Consider the following 18679-nt stretch of genomic DNA (forward strand, 5'->3'; position numbering starts at 1 on the left):
AATGGTTCTTCATAAATTTAGGCCGAGATGTATTCTGCTACATGTCTTTGGTGAAAATAACCCAAATTAGGATGTATTTTTTAGTTTGTAGGAAAGTGATAGAGTTCACAAACTCTGGTATAGGTCTGAATATTGATCAATCCTGAAGTAGTGACAGCCAATCTAATTTCTTGAGGCCCAAGAATGTCAGAACAGTACAGATATTCCCCAAATGACCCCTTTTTGTAAAGTAGACAGTACGACGGATTTCATAAGAGGCATGGCGAGTTTTTTGAAGTTGTATTTTTTTTGTCCGAATTTTTCAGAAAATGAAAAAAATGATTGTCACAATTATTTTTTTTTACATACTGTCACCAGTGCAGTACAGCGTCATCCTATCACTGGCATAGCGGTGATCAGGGACACTGACTGGTGACAGTATGGGGAAAAAAAAAAAAAAAAATCATTTTTTTTACTTTTTTTTTATTATTGTTCATTTTTTATTACATTTTTTTTCTTTTTCTTCAAGATTTTCTTTTCATATTTCCCTATGACCAAAGTAGTACAATGTTACCACAGTAACATTGTACTACTTTGGGGAAGTGATCAGTTTTTTTTTTTTCTTTTCTTACACAATTTGCTTATAGCAAAGACTTCCTTTGCTATAAGCAAGCATTTACCTGAATGACATCGATTCATTCAGGGGTTTGTTTTTTTTTTTTTTTGTGCTCAGCTGTGATCTGGCCACGGCTCATCACATGACATGTGCATGTGATCGCTGTGACGATTCACAGCTAGACACTAGTAGACAATGGATGGCATGCATGAAGCCATCCATGGTGTACAACTGTCATGTGACCTGCTGTGATTGGTCACAGCAGGTCACATGGTACCAGCAACGGGGCCGGTACTCAGATCTGTCATCGGCCGTGTCCGAGGTACATTGGTTTTGTTTTTTTGCTATATTATTTTCAACTCACTTTGATTGATTTATGTATCTCTGTGGTTTTAAAATCGATCTATTCACCTAGGGAAGCCTATTGAAACGAGTGGTCTGTCCTAGACGTGCGCTATGAGAACGCACACGCTGGCATGCCCCTTACACCCCGGTCACGTCAGGTGCAACTTGGCCTGCGACTTGTAAAACTGTAGGCCAAGTCGCACCCTATTGTCCGCTATTACAGCGGTCCTATGGGTGCGGTTCCGGCTTTGTCGGAGCCGCGCCGACCTCTAAAGTAGTGCACGCAGCAGAGCTTTTGGTGCGGTTTGCATAGGCATTGGTGTCAGCAGGTCGCCCGATTTTGAAATGGTTTTGGGTGTGAGCGGGGGCTCAGGGTGTAAGCGAGCGCTTATGGCATTTGTTCCCTGGTTCCCTTTTTGTTTTCCCGAATGAAGGAGCTCGGGGGAGGGGCGCACTTTTGGCATCCTCACCTTGAGTGCCAGGGGACCTTTCCCAGAGCTGGCCCAGAGGTCGTTGGATGGAAACCATCCTCCGCTAGGCGGCTCTTTTTGATTTTCTCGTATCGATGAACCATTTCCATGCCGGGCACTTTTACCCCCTTCCTGCCCAGGCCATTTTTCAGGTTTCAGCGCTCTCACAATTTCAATGACAATTCGCTCGGTCATACAACATTGTACCCAAACAAACATTTCATCGTTTTCTTCACACAACTAGAGCTTTCTTTTGGTGGTATTTAATCACCGCTGGGGTTTTTATTTTTGGCTAAATTAACCAAAAAAGACCGAAAATTTAAAAACAAAACACGGTTTTCTTTGTTTCTGTTATAAAAGTTCGCAAATCCGTAATGGTTCTTCATAAATTTAGGCCGAGATGTATTCTGCTACATGTCTTTGGTGAAAATAACCCAAATTAGGATGTATTTTTTAGTTTGTAGGAAAGTGATAGAGTTCACAAACTCTGGTATAGGTCTGAATATTGATCAATCCTGAAGTAGTGACAGCCAATCTAATTTCTTGAGGCCCAAGAATGTCAGAACAGTACAGATATTCCCCAAATGACCCCTTTTTGTAAAGTAGACAGTACGACGGATTTCATAAGAGGCATGGCGAGTTTTTTGAAGTTGTATTTTTTTTGTCCGAATTTTTCAGAAAATGAAAAAAATGATTGTCACAATTATTTTTTTTTACATACTGTCACCAGTGCAGTACAGCGTCATCCTATCACTGGCATAGCGGTGATCAGGGACACTGACTGGTGACAGTATGGAAAAAAAAAAAAAAATCATTTTTTTTACTTTTTTTTTATTATTGTTCATTTTTTATTACATTTTTTTTCTTTTTCTTCAAGATTTTCTTTTCATATTTCCCTATGACCAAAGTAGTACAATGTTACCACAGTAACATTGTACTACTTTGGGGAAGTGATCAGTTTTTTTTTTTTTCTTTTCTTACACAATTTGCTTATAGCAAAGACTTCCTTTGCTATAAGCAAGCATTTACCTGAATGACATCGATTCATTCAGGGGTTTGTTTTTTTTTTGTTTTTTTTTTTTGTGCTCAGCTGTGATCTGGCCACGGCTCATCACATGACATGTGCATGTGATCGCTGTGACGATTCACAGCTAGACACTAGTAGACAATGGATGGCATGCATGAAGCCATCCATGGTGTACAACTGTCATGTGACCTGCTGTGATTGGTCACAGCAGGTCACATGGTACCAGCAACGGGGCCGGTACTCAGATCTGTCATCGGCCGTGTCCGAGGTACATTGGTTTTGTTTTTTTGCTATATTATTTTCAACTCACTTTGATTGATTTATGTATCTCTGTGGTTTTAAAATCGATCTATTCACCTAGGGAAGCCTATTGAAACGAGTGGTCTGTCCTAGACGTGCGCTATGAGAACGCACACGCTGGCATGCCCCTTACACCCCGGTCACGTCAGGTGCAACTTGGCCTGCGACTTGTAAAACTGTAGGCCAAGTCGCACCCTATTGTCCGCTATTAGAGCGGTCGTACGGGTGCGGTTCCGGCTTTGTCGGAGCCGCGCCGACTTCTAAAGTAGTGCACGCAGCAGAGCTTTTGGTGCGATTTGCATAGGCATTGGTGTCAGCAGGTCACCCAATTTTGAAATTGGTTTTGATGTGAGCGGGGGCTCAGGGTGTAAGAGAGCGCTTATGGCATTTGCTGCCTTTTTGTTTTCCCGAATGAAGGGGCTCGGGGGAGGGGCGCACTTTGGCATCCTCACCTTGAGAGCCGGGGGAGCTTTCCCAGAGCTGGCCGTATAGAAAGGCATTGGGAAAGAAAGGGGAGCCAAGAGAAGGAGTGAGAGAATGGAGCGCCCCCATAGACTAACGGGGCAGTGGGATGCCCATAGGCGTGCTGCTCTTCTTCAGAGAAGGTTGGTGGGAGAAGCCGCTAGGGCACGTGCAGCTTTCAGTTGCGCTCTAACCGTAAGCCGCAGCTTGTAATTTTTATTTTTTAAAATAGTTGATGCTAAGAGTAAAAAAAAAAAAAAAGAAAGAAAGAAAGCAAGAAATCCAAAGCATTGAATTGAAGGAAGGTTGTTTGAGGAAAAAATTTGGGACCGCTTCATGGGTTAGCATGTCAACCTTACGCAGGGGCTTGCTAATTTTCTCTGTATCGTTCCACGATTGTAATCCTGCCCACCCGCCGATGCGGGGGGGCAAAGCAATGGGAGAGCCCGAGGGGTATATAAGCCGTCAAAGAGGTCAGAAGATCAGCTTATGGAGAGCGTTGAATGTCGGTGTTCTGCGCTATTTCTGCCAAACTATGTTTATGAATTCTAAGAATGCTTTTTGTATAATCATAATCAATGTGATCAATAATGTCTGTCAGTTGAAAAGTTGATTTTACTGAAGAAAATGAGGAGCACACAGGCTATTGTTAAGCAGGACACCGCATGCAAGTGAGCAGCTCTGCCAGGAGGCATTGTGGGAAGGCAGGCAGGCCACGCCCACCATGCCTTGCTGGGCCCATAAAGCAGAGGTGGTTGGATCCAAACCATCCTCTGCTAGGCGGCTATTTTGGATTTGGATTTCCTGGTAATTATTAAAGAGCCATTTTAGTCCATTGGTTTTGTTTTTTTGCTATATTATTTTCAACTCACTTTGATTGATTGATGTATCTCTGTGGTTTTAAAAATGGTGCCTGCGCCATCTATCCACCTAGGGAAGCCTATTGAAACGAGTGGTCTGTCCTAGACGTGCGCTATGAGAACGCACACGCTGGCATGCCCCTTACACCCCGGTCACGTCAGGTGCAACTTGGCCTGCGACTTGTAAAACTGTAGGCCAAGTCGCACCCTATTGTCCGCTATTACAGCGGTCCTATGGGTGCGGTTCCGGCTTTGTCGGAGCCGCGCCGACCTCTAAAGTAGTGCACGCAGCAGAGCTTTTGGTGCGGTTTGCATAGGCATTGGTGTCAGCAGGTCGCCCGATTTTGAAATGGTTTTGGGTGTGAGCGGGGGCTCAGGGTGTAAGCGAGCGCTTATGGCATTTGTTCCCTGGTTCCCTTTTTGTTTTCCCGAATGAAGGAGCTCGGGGGAGGGGCGCACTTTTGGCATCCTCACCTTGAGTGCCAGGGGACCTTTCCCAGAGCTGGCCCAGAGGTCGTTGGATGGAAACCATCCTCCGCTAGGCGGCTCTTTTTGATTTTCTCGTATCGATGAACCATTTCCATGCCGGGCACTTTTACCCCCTTCCTGCCCAGGCCATTTTTCAGGTTTCAGCGCTCTCACAATTTCAATGACAATTCGCTCGGTCATACAACATTGTACCCAAACAAACATTTCATCGTTTTCTTCACACAACTAGAGCTTTCTTTTGGTGGTATTTAATCACCGCTGGGGTTTTTATTTTTGGCTAAATTAACCAAAAAAGACCGAAAATTTAAAAACAAAACACGGTTTTCTTTGTTTCTGTTATAAAAGTTCGCAAATCCGTAATGGTTCTTCATAAATTTAGGCCGAGATGTATTCTGCTACATGTCTTTGGTGAAAATAACCCAAATTAGGATGTATTTTTTAGTTTGTAGGAAAGTGATAGAGTTCACAAACTCTGGTATAGGTCTGAATATTGATCAATCCTGAAGTAGTGACAGCCAATCTAATTTCTTGAGGCCCAAGAATGTCAGAACAGTACAGATATTCCCCAAATGACCCCTTTTTGTAAAGTAGACAGTACGACGGATTTCATAAGAGGCATGGCGAGTTTTTTGAAGTTGTATTTTTTTTGTCCGAATTTTTCAGAAAATGAAAAAAATGATTGTCACAATTATTTTTTTTTACATACTGTCACCAGTGCAGTACAGCGTCATCCTATCACTGGCATAGCGGTGATCAGGGACACTGACTGGTGACAGTATGGGGAAAAAAAAAAAAAAAAATCATTTTTTTTACTTTTTTTTTATTATTGTTCATTTTTTATTACATTTTTTTTCTTTTTCTTCAAGATTTTCTTTTCATATTTCCCTATGACCAAAGTAGTACAATGTTACCACAGTAACATTGTACTACTTTGGGGAAGTGATCAGTTTTTTTTTTTTCTTTTCTTACACAATTTGCTTATAGCAAAGACTTCCTTTGCTATAAGCAAGCATTTACCTGAATGACATCGATTCATTCAGGGGTTTGTTTTTTTTTTTTTTTGTGCTCAGCTGTGATCTGGCCACGGCTCATCACATGACATGTGCATGTGATCGCTGTGACGATTCACAGCTAGACACTAGTAGACAATGGATGGCATGCATGAAGCCATCCATGGTGTACAACTGTCATGTGACCTGCTGTGATTGGTCACAGCAGGTCACATGGTACCAGCAACGGGGCCGGTACTCAGATCTGTCATCGGCCGTGTCCGAGGTACATTGGTTTTGTTTTTTTGCTATATTATTTTCAACTCACTTTGATTGATTTATGTATCTCTGTGGTTTTAAAATCGATCTATTCACCTAGGGAAGCCTATTGAAACGAGTGGTCTGTCCTAGACGTGCGCTATGAGAACGCACACGCTGGCATGCCCCTTACACCCCGGTCACGTCAGGTGCAACTTGGCCTGCGACTTGTAAAACTGTAGGCCAAGTCGCACCCTATTGTCCGCTATTACAGCGGTCCTATGGGTGCGGTTCCGGCTTTGTCGGAGCCGCGCCGACCTCTAAAGTAGTGCACGCAGCAGAGCTTTTGGTGCGGTTTGCATAGGCATTGGTGTCAGCAGGTCGCCCGATTTTGAAATGGTTTTGGGTGTGAGCGGGGGCTCAGGGTGTAAGCGAGCGCTTATGGCATTTGTTCCCTGGTTCCCTTTTTGTTTTCCCGAATGAAGGAGCTCGGGGGAGGGGCGCACTTTTGGCATCCTCACCTTGAGTGCCAGGGGACCTTTCCCAGAGCTGGCCCAGAGGTCGTTGGATGGAAACCATCCTCCGCTAGGCGGCTCTTTTTGATTTTCTCGTATCGATGAACCATTTCCATGCCGGGCACTTTTACCCCCTTCCTGCCCAGGCCATTTTTCAGGTTTCAGCGCTCTCACAATTTCAATGACAATTCGCTCGGTCATACAACATTGTACCCAAACAAACATTTCATCGTTTTCTTCACACAACTAGAGCTTTCTTTTGGTGGTATTTAATCACCGCTGGGGTTTTTATTTTTGGCTAAATTAACCAAAAAAGACCGAAAATTTAAAAACAAAACACGGTTTTCTTTGTTTCTGTTATAAAAGTTCGCAAATCCGTAATGGTTCTTCATAAATTTAGGCCGAGATGTATTCTGCTACATGTCTTTGGTGAAAATAACCCAAATTAGGATGTATTTTTTAGTTTGTAGGAAAGTGATAGAGTTCACAAACTCTGGTATAGGTCTGAATATTGATCAATCCTGAAGTAGTGACAGCCAATCTAATTTCTTGAGGCCCAAGAATGTCAGAACAGTACAGATATTCCCCAAATGACCCCTTTTTGTAAAGTAGACAGTACGACGGATTTCATAAGAGGCATGGCGAGTTTTTTGAAGTTGTATTTTTTTTGTCCGAATTTTTCAGAAAATGAAAAAAATGATTGTCACAATTATTTTTTTTTACATACTGTCACCAGTGCAGTACAGCGTCATCCTATCACTGGCATAGCGGTGATCAGGGACACTGACTGGTGACAGTATGGAAAAAAAAAAAAAAATCATTTTTTTTACTTTTTTTTTATTATTGTTCATTTTTTATTACATTTTTTTTCTTTTTCTTCAAGATTTTCTTTTCATATTTCCCTATGACCAAAGTAGTACAATGTTACCACAGTAACATTGTACTACTTTGGGGAAGTGATCAGTTTTTTTTTTTTTCTTTTCTTACACAATTTGCTTATAGCAAAGACTTCCTTTGCTATAAGCAAGCATTTACCTGAATGACATCGATTCATTCAGGGGTTTGTTTTTTTTTTGTTTTTTTTTTTTGTGCTCAGCTGTGATCTGGCCACGGCTCATCACATGACATGTGCATGTGATCGCTGTGACGATTCACAGCTAGACACTAGTAGACAATGGATGGCATGCATGAAGCCATCCATGGTGTACAACTGTCATGTGACCTGCTGTGATTGGTCACAGCAGGTCACATGGTACCAGCAACGGGGCCGGTACTCAGATCTGTCATCGGCCGTGTCCGAGGTACATTGGTTTTGTTTTTTTGCTATATTATTTTCAACTCACTTTGATTGATTTATGTATCTCTGTGGTTTTAAAATCGATCTATTCACCTAGGGAAGCCTATTGAAACGAGTGGTCTGTCCTAGACGTGCGCTATGAGAACGCACACGCTGGCATGCCCCTTACACCCCGGTCACGTCAGGTGCAACTTGGCCTGCGACTTGTAAAACTGTAGGCCAAGTCGCACCCTATTGTCCGCTATTAGAGCGGTCGTACGGGTGCGGTTCCGGCTTTGTCGGAGCCGCGCCGACTTCTAAAGTAGTGCACGCAGCAGAGCTTTTGGTGCGATTTGCATAGGCATTGGTGTCAGCAGGTCACCCAATTTTGAAATTGGTTTTGATGTGAGCGGGGGCTCAGGGTGTAAGAGAGCGCTTATGGCATTTGCTGCCTTTTTGTTTTCCCGAATGAAGGGGCTCGGGGGAGGGGCGCACTTTGGCATCCTCACCTTGAGAGCCGGGGGAGCTTTCCCAGAGCTGGCCGTATAGAAAGGCATTGGGAAAGAAAGGGGAGCCAAGAGAAGGAGTGAGAGAATGGAGCGCCCCCATAGACTAACGGGGCAGTGGGATGCCCATAGGCGTGCTGCTCTTCTTCAGAGAAGGTTGGTGGGAGAAGCCGCTAGGGCACGTGCAGCTTTCAGTTGCGCTCTAACCGTAAGCCGCAGCTTGTAATTTTTATTTTTTAAAATAGTTGATGCTAAGAGTAAAAAAAAAAAAAAAGAAAGAAAGAAAGCAAGAAATCCAAAGCATTGAATTGAAGGAAGGTTGTTTGAGGAAAAAATTTGGGACCGCTTCATGGGTTAGCATGTCAACCTTACGCAGGGGCTTGCTAATTTTCTCTGTATCGTTCCACGATTGTAATCCTGCCCACCCGCCGATGCGGGGGGGCAAAGCAATGGGAGAGCCCGAGGGGTATATAAGCCGTCAAAGAGGTCAGAAGATCAGCTTATGGAGAGCGTTGAATGTCGGTGTTCTGCGCTATTTCTGCCAAACTATGTTTATGAATTCTAAGAATGCTTTTTGTATAATCATAATCAATGTGATCAATAATGTCTGTCAGTTGAAAAGTTGATTTTACTGAAGAAAATGAGGAGCACACAGGCTATTGTTAAGCAGGACACCGCATGCAAGTGAGCAGCTCTGCCAGGAGGCATTGTGGGAAGGCAGGCAGGCCACGCCCACCATGCCTTGCTGGGCCCATAAAGCAGAGGTGGTTGGATCCAAACCATCCTCTGCTAGGCGGCTATTTTGGATTTGGATTTCCTGGTAATTATTAAAGAGCCATTTTAGTCCATTGGTTTTGTTTTTTTGCTATATTATTTTCAACTCACTTTGATTGATTGATGTATCTCTGTGGTTTTAAAAATGGTGCCTGCGCCATCTATCCACCTAGGGAAGCCTATTGAAACGAGTGGTCTGTCCTAGAGGTGCGCTACGAGAACGCACACGCTGGCATGCCCCTTACACCCCGGTCACGTCAGGTGCAACTTGGCCTGCGACTTGCAAAACTGTAGGCCAAGTCGCACCCTATTGTCCGCTATTACAGCGGTCCTATGGGTGCGGTTCCGGCTTTGTCGGAGCCGCGCCGACCTCTAAAGTAGTGCACGCAGCAGAGCTTTTGGTGCGGTTTGCATAGGCATTGGTGTCAGCAGGTCGCCCGATTTTGAAATGGTTTTGGGTGTGAGCGGGGGCTCAGGGTGTAAGCGAGCGCTTATGGCATTTGTTCCCTGGTTCCCTTTTTGTTTTCCCGAATGAAGGAGCTCGGGGGAGGGGCGCACTTTTGGCATCCTCACCTTGAGTGCCAGGGGACCTTTCCCAGAGCTGGCCCAGAGGTCGTTGGATGGAAACCATCCTCCGCTAGGCGGCTCTTTTTGATTTTCTCGTATCGATGAACCATTTCCATGCCGGGCACTTTTACCCCCTTCCTGCCCAGGCCATTTTTCAGGTTTCAGCGCTCTCACAATTTCAATGACAATTCGCTCGGTCATACAACATTGTACCCAAACAAACATTTCATCGTTTTCTTCACACAACTAGAGCTTTCTTTTGGTGGTATTTAATCACCGCTGGGGTTTTTATTTTTGGCTAAATTAACCAAAAAAGACCGAAAATTTAAAAACAAAACACGGTTTTCTTTGTTTCTGTTATAAAAGTTCGCAAATCCGTAATGGTTCTTCATAAATTTAGGCCGAGATGTATTCTGCTACATGTCTTTGGTGAAAATAACCCAAATTAGGATGTATTTTTTAGTTTGTAGGAAAGTGATAGAGTTCACAAACTCTGGTATAGGTCTGAATATTGATCAATCCTGAAGTAGTGACAGCCAATCTAATTTCTTGAGGCCCAAGAATGTCAGAACAGTACAGATATTCCCCAAATGACCCCTTTTTGTAAAGTAGACAGTACGACGGATTTCATAAGAGGCATGGCGAGTTTTTTGAAGTTGTATTTTTTTTGTCCGAATTTTTCAGAAAATGAAAAAAATGATTGTCACAATTATTTTTTTTTACATACTGTCACCAGTGCAGTACAGCGTCATCCTATCACTGGCATAGCGGTGATCAGGGACACTGACTGGTGACAGTATGGAAAAAAAAAAAAAAATCATTTTTTTTACTTTTTTTTTATTATTGTTCATTTTTTATTACATTTTTTTTCTTTTTCTTCAAGATTTTCTTTTCATATTTCCCTATGACCAAAGTAGTACAATGTTACCACAGTAACATTGTACTACTTTGGGGAAGTGATCAGTTTTTTTTTTTTTCTTTTCTTACACAATTTGCTTATAGCAAAGACTTCCTTTGCTATAAGCAAGCATTTACCTGAATGACATCGATTCATTCAGGGGTTTGTTTTTTTTTTGTTTTTTTTTTTTGTGCTCAGCTGTGATCTGGCCACGGCTCATCACATGACATGTGCATGTGATCGCTGTGACGATTCACAGCTAGACACTAGTAGACAATGGATGGCATGCATGAAGCCATCCATGGTGTACAACTGTCATGTGACCTGCTGTGATTGGTCACAGCAGGTCACATGGTACCAGCAACGGGGCCGGTACTCAGATCTGTCATCGGCCGTGTCCGAGGTACATTGGTTTTGTTTTTTTGCTATATTATTTTCAACTCACTTTGATTGATTTATGTATCTCTGTGGTTTTAAAATCGATCTATTCACCTAGGGAAGCCTATTGAAACGAGTGGTCTGTCCTAGACGTGCGCTATGAGAACGCACACGCTGGCATGCCCCTTACACCCCGGTCACGTCAGGTGCAACTTGGCCTGCGACTTGTAAAACTGTAGGCCAAGTCGCACCCTATTGTCCGCTATTAGAGCGGTCGTACGGGTGCGGTTCCGGCTTTGTCGGAGCCGCGCCGACTTCTAAAGTAGTGCACGCAGCAGAGCTTTTGGTGCGATTTGCATAGGCATTGGTGTCAGCAGGTCACCCAATTTTGAAATTGGTTTTGATGTGAGCGGGGGCTCAGGGTGTAAGAGAGCGCTTATGGCATTTGCTGCCTTTTTGTTTTCCCGAATGAAGGGGCTCGGGGGAGGGGCGCACTTTGGCATCCTCACCTTGAGTGCCGGGGGAGCTTTCCCAGAGCTGGCCGTATAGAAAGGCATTGGGAAAGAAAGGGGAGCCAAGAGAAGGAGTGAGAGAATGGAGCGCCCCCATAGACTAACGGGGCAGTGGGATGCCCATAGGCGTGCTGCTCTTCTTCAGAGAAGGTTGGTGGGAGAAGCCGCTAGGGCACGTGCAGCTTTCAGTTGCGCTCTAACCGTAAGCCGCAGCTTGTAATTTTTATTTTTTAAAATAGTTGATGCTAAGAGTAAAAAAAAAAAAAAAGAAAGAAAGAAAGCAAGAAATCCAAAGCATTGAATTGAAGGAAGGTTGTTTGAGGAAAAAATTTGGGACCGCTTCATGGGTTAGCATGTCAACCTTACGCAGGGGCTTGCTAATTTTCTCTGTATCGTTCCACGATTGTAATCCTGCCCACCCGCCGATGCGGGGGGGCAAAGCAATGGGAGAGCCCGAGGGGTATATAAGCCGTCAAAGAGGTCAGAAGATCAGCTTATGGAGAGCGTTGAATGTCGGTGTTCTGCGCTATTTCTGCCAAACTATGTTTATGAATTCTAAGAATGCTTTTTGTATAATCATAATCAATGTGATCAATAATGTCTGTCAGTTGAAAAGTTGATTTTACTGAAGAAAATGAGGAGCACACAGGCTATTGTTAAGCAGGACACCGCATGCAAGTGAGCAGCTCTGCCAGGAGGCATTGTGGGAAGGCAGGCAGGCCACGCCCACCATGCCTTGCTGGGCCCATAAAGCAGAGGTGGTTGGATCCAAACCATCCTCTGCTAGGCGGCTATTTTGGATTTGGATTTCCTGGTAATTATTAAAGAGCCATTTTAGTCCATTGGTTTTGTTTTTTTGCTATATTATTTTCAACTCACTTTGATTGATTGATGTATCTCTGTGGTTTTAAAAATGGTGCCTGCGCCATCTATCCACCTAGGGAAGCCTATTGAAACGAGTGGTCTGTCCTAGAGGTGCGCTACGAGAACGCACACGCTGGCATGCCCCTTACACCCCGGTCACGTCAGGTGCAACTTGGCCTGCGACTTGCAAAACTGTAGGCCAAGTCGCACCCTATTGTCCGCTATTACAGCGGTCCTATGGGTGCGGTTCCGGCTTTGTCGGAGCCGCGCCGACCTCTAAAGTAGTGCACGCAGCAGAGCTTTTGGTGCGGTTTGCATAGGCATTGGTGTCAGCAGGTCGCCCGATTTTGAAATGGTTTTGGGTGTGAGCGGGGGCTCAGGGTGTAAGCGAGCGCTTATGGCATTTGTTCCCTGGTTCCCTTTTTGTTTTCCCGAATGAAGGAGCTCGGGGGAGGGGCGCACTTTTGGCATCCTCACCTTGAGTGCCAGGGGACCTTTCCCAGAGCTGGCCCAGAGGTCGTTGGATGGAAACCATCCTCCGCTAGGCGGCTCTTTTTGATTTTCTCGTATCGATGAACCATTTCCATGCCGGGCACTTTTACCCCCTTCCTGCCCAGGCCATTTTTCAGGTTTCAGCGCTCTCACAATTTCAATGACAATTCGCTCGGTCATACAACATTGTACCCAAACAAACATTTCATCGTTTTCTTCACACAACTAGAGCTTTCTTTTGGTGGTATTTAATCACCGCTGGGGTTTTTATTTTTGGCTAAATTAACCAAAAAAGACCGAAAATTTAAAAACAAAACACGGTTTTCTTTGTTTCTGTTATAAAAGTTCGCAAATCCGTAATGGTTCTTCATAAATTTAGGCCGAGATGTATTCTGCTACATGTCTTTGGTGAAAATAACCCAAATTAGGATGTATTTTTTAGTTTGTAGGAAAGTGATAGAGTTCACAAACTCTGGTATAGGTCTGAATATTGATCAATCCTGAAGTAGTGACAGCCAATCTAATTTCTTGAGGCCCAAGAATGTCAGAACAGTACAGATATTCCCCAAATGACCCCTTTTTGTAAAGTAGACAGTACGACGGATTTCATAAGAGGCATGGCGAGTTTTTTGAAGTTGTATTTTTTTTGTCCGAATTTTTCAGAAAATGAAATAAATGATTGTCACAATTATTTTTTTTTACATACTGTCACCAGTGCAGTACAGCGTCATCCTATCACTGGCATAGCGGTGATCAGGGACACTGACTGGTGACAGTATGGGGAAAAAAAAAAAAAAAAATCATTTTTTTTACTTTTTTTTTATTATTGTTCATTTTTTATTACATTTTTTTTCTTTTTCTTCAAGATTTTCTTTTCATATTTCCCTATGACCAAAGTAGTACAATGTTACCACAGTAACATTGTACTACTTTGGGGAAGTGATCAGTTTTTTTTTTTTTCTTTTCTTACACAATTTGCTTATAGCAAAGACTTCCTTTGCTATAAGCAAGCATTTACCTGAATGACATCGATTCATTCAGGGGTTTGTTTTTTTTTTGTTTTTTTTTTTTGTGCTCAGCTGTGATCTGGCCACGGCTCATCACATGACATGTGCATGTGATCGCTGTGACGATTCACAGCTAGACACTAGTAGACAATGGATGGCATGCATGAAGCCATCCATGGTGTACAACTGTCATGTGACCTGCTGTGATTGGTCACAGCAGGTCACATGGTACCAGCAACGGGGCCGGTACTCAGATCTGTCATCGGCCGTGTCCGAGGTACATTGGTTTTGTTTTTTTGCTATATTATTTTCAACTCACTTTGATTGATTTATGTATCTCTGTGGTTTTAAAATCGATCTATTCACCTAGGGAAGCCTATTGAAACGAGTGGTCTGTCCTAGACGTGCGCTATGAGAACGCACACGCTGGCATGCCCCTTACACCCCGGTCACGTCAGGTGCAACTTGGCCTGCGACTTGTAAAACTGTAGGCCAAGTCGCACCCTATTGTCCGCTATTAGAGCGGTCGTACGGGTGCGGTTCCGGCTTTGTCGGAGCCGCGCCGACTTCTAAAGTAGTGCACGCAGCAGAGCTTTTGGTGCGATTTGCATAGGCATTGGTGTCAGCAGGTCACCCAATTTTGAAATTGGTTTTGATGTGAGCGGGGGCTCAGGGTGTAAGAGAGCGCTTATGGCATTTGCTGCCTTTTTGTTTTCCCGAATGAAGGGGCTCGGGGGAGGGGCGCACTTTGGCATCCTCACCTTGAGTGCCGGGGGAGCTTTCCCAGAGCTGGCCGTATAGAAAGGCATTGGGAAAGAAAGGGGAGCCAAGAGAAGGAGTGAGAGAATGGAGCGCCCCCATAGACTAACGGGGCAGTGGGATGCCCATAGGCGTGCTGCTCTTCTTCAGAGAAGGTTGGTGGGAGAAGCCGCTAGGGCACGTGCAGCTTTCAGTTGCGCTCTAACCGTAAGCCGCAGCTTGTAATTTTTATTTTTTAAAATAGTTGATGCTAAGAGTAAAAAAAAAAAAAAAGAAAGAAAGAAAGCAAGAAATCCAAAGCATTGAATTGAAGGAAGGTTGTTTGAGGAAAAAATTTGGGACCGCTTCATGGGTTAGCATGTCAACCTTACGCAGGGGCTTGCTAATTTTCTCTGTATCGTTCCACGATTGTAATCCTGCCCACCCGCCGATGCGGGGGGGCAAAGCAATGGGAGAGCCCGAGGGGTATATAAGCCGTCAAAGAGGTCAGAAGATCAGCTTATGGAGAGCGTTGAATGTCGGTGTTCTGCGCTATTTCTGCCAAACTATGTTTATGAATTCTAAGAATGCTTTTTGTATAATCATAATCAATGTGATCAATAATGTCTGTCAGTTGAAAAGTTGATTTTACTGAAGAAAATGAGGAGCACACAGGCTATTGTTAAGCAGGACACCGCATGCAAGTGAGCAGCTCTGCCAGGAGGCATTGTGGGAAGGCAGGCAGGCCACGCCCACCATGCCTTGCTGGGCCCATAAAGCAGAGGTGGTTGGATCCAAACCATCCTCTGCTAGGCGGCTATTTTGGATTTGGATTTCCTGGTAATTATTAAAGAGCCATTTTAGTCCATTGGTTTTGTTTTTTTGCTATATTATTTTCAACTCACTTTGATTGATTGATGTATCTCTGTGGTTTTAAAAATGGTGCCTGCGCCATCTATCCACCTAGGGAAGCCTATTGAAACGAGTGGTCTGTCCTAGACGTGCGCTATGAGAACGCACACGCTGGCATGCCCCTTACACCCCGGTCACGTCAGGTGCAACTTGGCCTGCGACTTGTAAAACTGTAGGCCAAGTCGCACCCTATTGTCCGCTATTACAGCGGTCCTATGGGTGCGGTTCCGGCTTTGTCGGAGCCGCGCCGACCTCTAAAGTAGTGCACGCAGCAGAGCTTTTGGTGCGGTTTGCATAGGCATTGGTGTCAGCAGGTCGCCCGATTTTGAAATGGTTTTGGGTGTGAGCGGGGGCTCAGGGTGTAAGCGAGCGCTTATGGCATTTGTTCCCTGGTTCCCTTTTTGTTTTCCCGAATGAAGGAGCTCGGGGGAGGGGCGCACTTTTGGCATCCTCACCTTGAGTGCCAGGGGACCTTTCCCAGAGCTGGCCCAGAGGTCGTTGGATGGAAACCATCCTCCGCTAGGCGGCTCTTTTTGATTTTCTCGTATCGATGAACCATTTCCATGCCGGGCACTTTTACCCCCTTCCTGCCCAGGCCATTTTTCAGGTTTCAGCGCTCTCACAATTTCAATGACAATTCGCTCGGTCATACAACATTGTACCCAAACAAACATTTCATCGTTTTCTTCACACAACTAGAGCTTTCTTTTGGTGGTATTTAATCACCGCTGGGGTTTTTATTTTTGGCTAAATTAACCAAAAAAGACCGAAAATTTAAAAACAAAACACGGTTTTCTTTGTTTCTGTTATAAAAGTTCGCAAATCCGTAATGGTTCTTCATAAATTTAGGCCGAGATGTATTCTGCTACATGTCTTTGGTGAAAATAACCCAAATTAGGATGTATTTTTTAGTTTGTAGGAAAGTGATAGAGTTCACAAACTCTGGTATAGGTCTGAATATTGATCAATCCTGAAGTAGTGACAGCCAATCTAATTTCTTGAGGCCCAAGAATGTCAGAACAGTACAGATATTCCCCAAATGACCCCTTTTTGTAAAGTAGACAGTACGACGGATTTCATAAGAGGCATGGCGAGTTTTTTGAAGTTGTATTTTTTTTGTCCGAATTTTTCAGAAAATGAAAAAAATGATTGTCACAATTATTTTTTTTTACATACTGTCACCAGTGCAGTACAGCGTCATCCTATCACTGGCATAGCGGTGATCAGGGACACTGACTGGTGACAGTATGGAAAAAAAAAAAAAAATCATTTTTTTTACTTTTTTTTTATTATTGTTCATTTTTTATTACATTTTTTTTCTTTTTCTTCAAGATTTTCTTTTCATATTTCCCTATGACCAAAGTAGTACAATGTTACCACAGTAACATTGTACTACTTTGGGGAAGTGATCAGTTTTTTTTTTTTTCTTTTCTTACACAATTTGCTTATAGCAAAGACTTCCTTTGCTATAAGCAAGCATTTACCTGAATGACATCGATTCATTCAGGGGTTTGTTTTTTTTTTGTTTTTTTTTTTTGTGCTCAGCTGTGATCTGGCCACGGCTCATCACATGACATGTGCATGTGATCGCTGTGACGATTCACAGCTAGACACTAGTAGACAATGGATGGCATGCATGAAGCCATCCATGGTGTACAACTGTCATGTGACCTGCTGTGATTGGTCACAGCAGGTCACATGGTACCAGCAACGGGGCCGGTACTCAGATCTGTCATCGGCCGTGTCCGAGGTACATTGGTTTTGTTTTTTTGCTATATTATTTTCAACTCACTTTGATTGATTTATGTATCTCTGTGGTTTTAAAATCGATCTATTCACCTAGGGAAGCCTATTGAAACGAGTGGTCTGTCCTAGACGTGCGCTATGAGAACGCACACGCTGGCATGCCCCTTACACCCCGGTCACGTCAGGTGCAACTTGGCCTGCGACTTGTAAAACTGTAGGCCAAGTCGCACCCTATTGTCCGCTATTAGAGCGGTCGTACGGGTGCGGTTCCGGCTTTGTCGGAGCCGCGCCGACTTCTAAAGTAGTGCACGCAGCAGAGCTTTTGGTGCGATTTGCATAGGCATTGGTGTCAGCAGGTCACCCAATTTTGAAATTGGTTTTGATGTGAGCGGGGGCTCAGGGTGTAAGAGAGCGCTTATGGCATTTGCTGCCTTTTTGTTTTCCCGAATGAAGGGGCTCGGGGGAGGGGCGCACTTTGGCATCCTCACCTTGAGAGCCGGGGGAGCTTTCCCAGAGCTGGCCGTATAGAAAGGCATTGGGAAAGAAAGGGGAGCCAAGAGAAGGAGTGAGAGAATGGAGCGCCCCCATAGACTAACGGGGCAGTGGGATGCCCATAGGCGTGCTGCTCTTCTTCAGAGAAGGTTGGTGGGAGAAGCCGCTAGGGCACGTGCAGCTTTCAGTTGCGCTCTAACCGTAAGCCGCAGCTTGTAATTTTTATTTTTTAAAATAGTTGATGCTAAGAGTAAAAAAAAAAAAAAAGAAAGAAAGAAAGCAAGAAATCCAAAGCATTGAATTGAAGGAAGGTTGTTTGAGGAAAAAATTTGGGACCGCTTCATGGGTTAGCATGTCAACCTTACGCAGGGGCTTGCTAATTTTCTCTGTATCGTTCCACGATTGTAATCCTGCCCACCCGCCGATGCGGGGGGGCAAAGCAATGGGAGAGCCCGAGGGGTATATAAGCCGTCAAAGAGGTCAGAAGATCAGCTTATGGAGAGCGTTGAATGTCGGTGTTCTGCGCTATTTCTGCCAAACTATGTTTATGAATTCTAAGAATGCTTTTTGTATAATCATAATCAATGTGATCAATAATGTCTGTCAGTTGAAAAGTTGATTTTACTGAAGAAAATGAGGAGCACACAGGCTATTGTTAAGCAGGACACCGCATGCAAGTGAGCAGCTCTGCCAGGAGGCATTGTGGGAAGGCAGGCAGGCCACGCCCACCATGCCTTGCTGGGCCCATAAAGCAGAGGTGGTTGGATCCAAACCATCCTCTGCTAGGCGGCTATTTTGGATTTGGATTTCCTGGTAATTATTAAAGAGCCATTTTAGTCCATTGGTTTTGTTTTTTTGCTATATTATTTTCAACTCACTTTGATTGATTGATGTATCTCTGTGGTTTTAAAAATGGTGCCTGCGCCATCTATCCACCTAGGGAAGCCTATTGAAACGAGTGGTCTGTCCTAGACGTGCGCTATGAGAACGCACACGCTGGCATGCCCCTTACACCCCGGTCACGTCAGGTGCAACTTGGCCTGCGACTTGTAAAACTGTAGGCCAAGTCGCACCCTATTGTCCGCTATTACAGCGGTCCTATGGGTGCGGTTCCGGCTTTGTCGGAGCCGCGCCGACCTCTAAAGTAGTGCACGCAGCAGAGCTTTTGGTGCGGTTTGCATAGGCATTGGTGTCAGCAGGTCGCCCG

The 18679-nt window shown here is 44.3% G+C and overlaps 5 non-coding genes across 5 annotated transcripts; all 5 read right to left on the reverse strand.

The window, feature by feature from the left end:
* Positions 1-3517: 3517 nt before the first annotated feature.
* Positions 3518-3624, reverse strand: LOC149428249 (U6 spliceosomal RNA). The gene has a single exon (XR_016310799.1). It is a non-coding gene; the product is annotated as a U6 spliceosomal RNA (small nuclear RNA).
* Positions 3625-8423: 4799 nt separating this feature from the next.
* Positions 8424-8530, reverse strand: LOC149428250 (U6 spliceosomal RNA). Its single transcript, XR_016310800.1, has one exon. It is a non-coding gene; the product is annotated as a U6 spliceosomal RNA (small nuclear RNA).
* A 3016-nt stretch (positions 8531-11546) lies between these two features.
* On the reverse strand, positions 11547-11653 carry LOC149428251 (U6 spliceosomal RNA). The gene has a single exon (XR_016310801.1). It is a non-coding gene; the product is annotated as a U6 spliceosomal RNA (small nuclear RNA).
* A 3020-nt stretch (positions 11654-14673) lies between these two features.
* LOC149428252 (U6 spliceosomal RNA) lies at positions 14674-14780 on the reverse strand. The gene has a single exon (XR_016310802.1). It is a non-coding gene; the product is annotated as a U6 spliceosomal RNA (small nuclear RNA).
* Positions 14781-17796: 3016 nt separating this feature from the next.
* Positions 17797-17903, reverse strand: LOC149428253 (U6 spliceosomal RNA). Its single transcript, XR_016310803.1, has one exon. It is a non-coding gene; the product is annotated as a U6 spliceosomal RNA (small nuclear RNA).
* Between the last annotated feature and the right edge of the window lie 776 nt (positions 17904-18679).

This window comes from Staurois parvus, unplaced genomic scaffold (genome assembly GCF_062004578.1).
Source record: "Staurois parvus isolate SC_StPar_1 unplaced genomic scaffold, SC_StPar_1.0 ptg003371l, whole genome shotgun sequence".
NCBI classification, from domain to species: Eukaryota; Metazoa; Chordata; class Amphibia; order Anura; family Ranidae; genus Staurois; species Staurois parvus.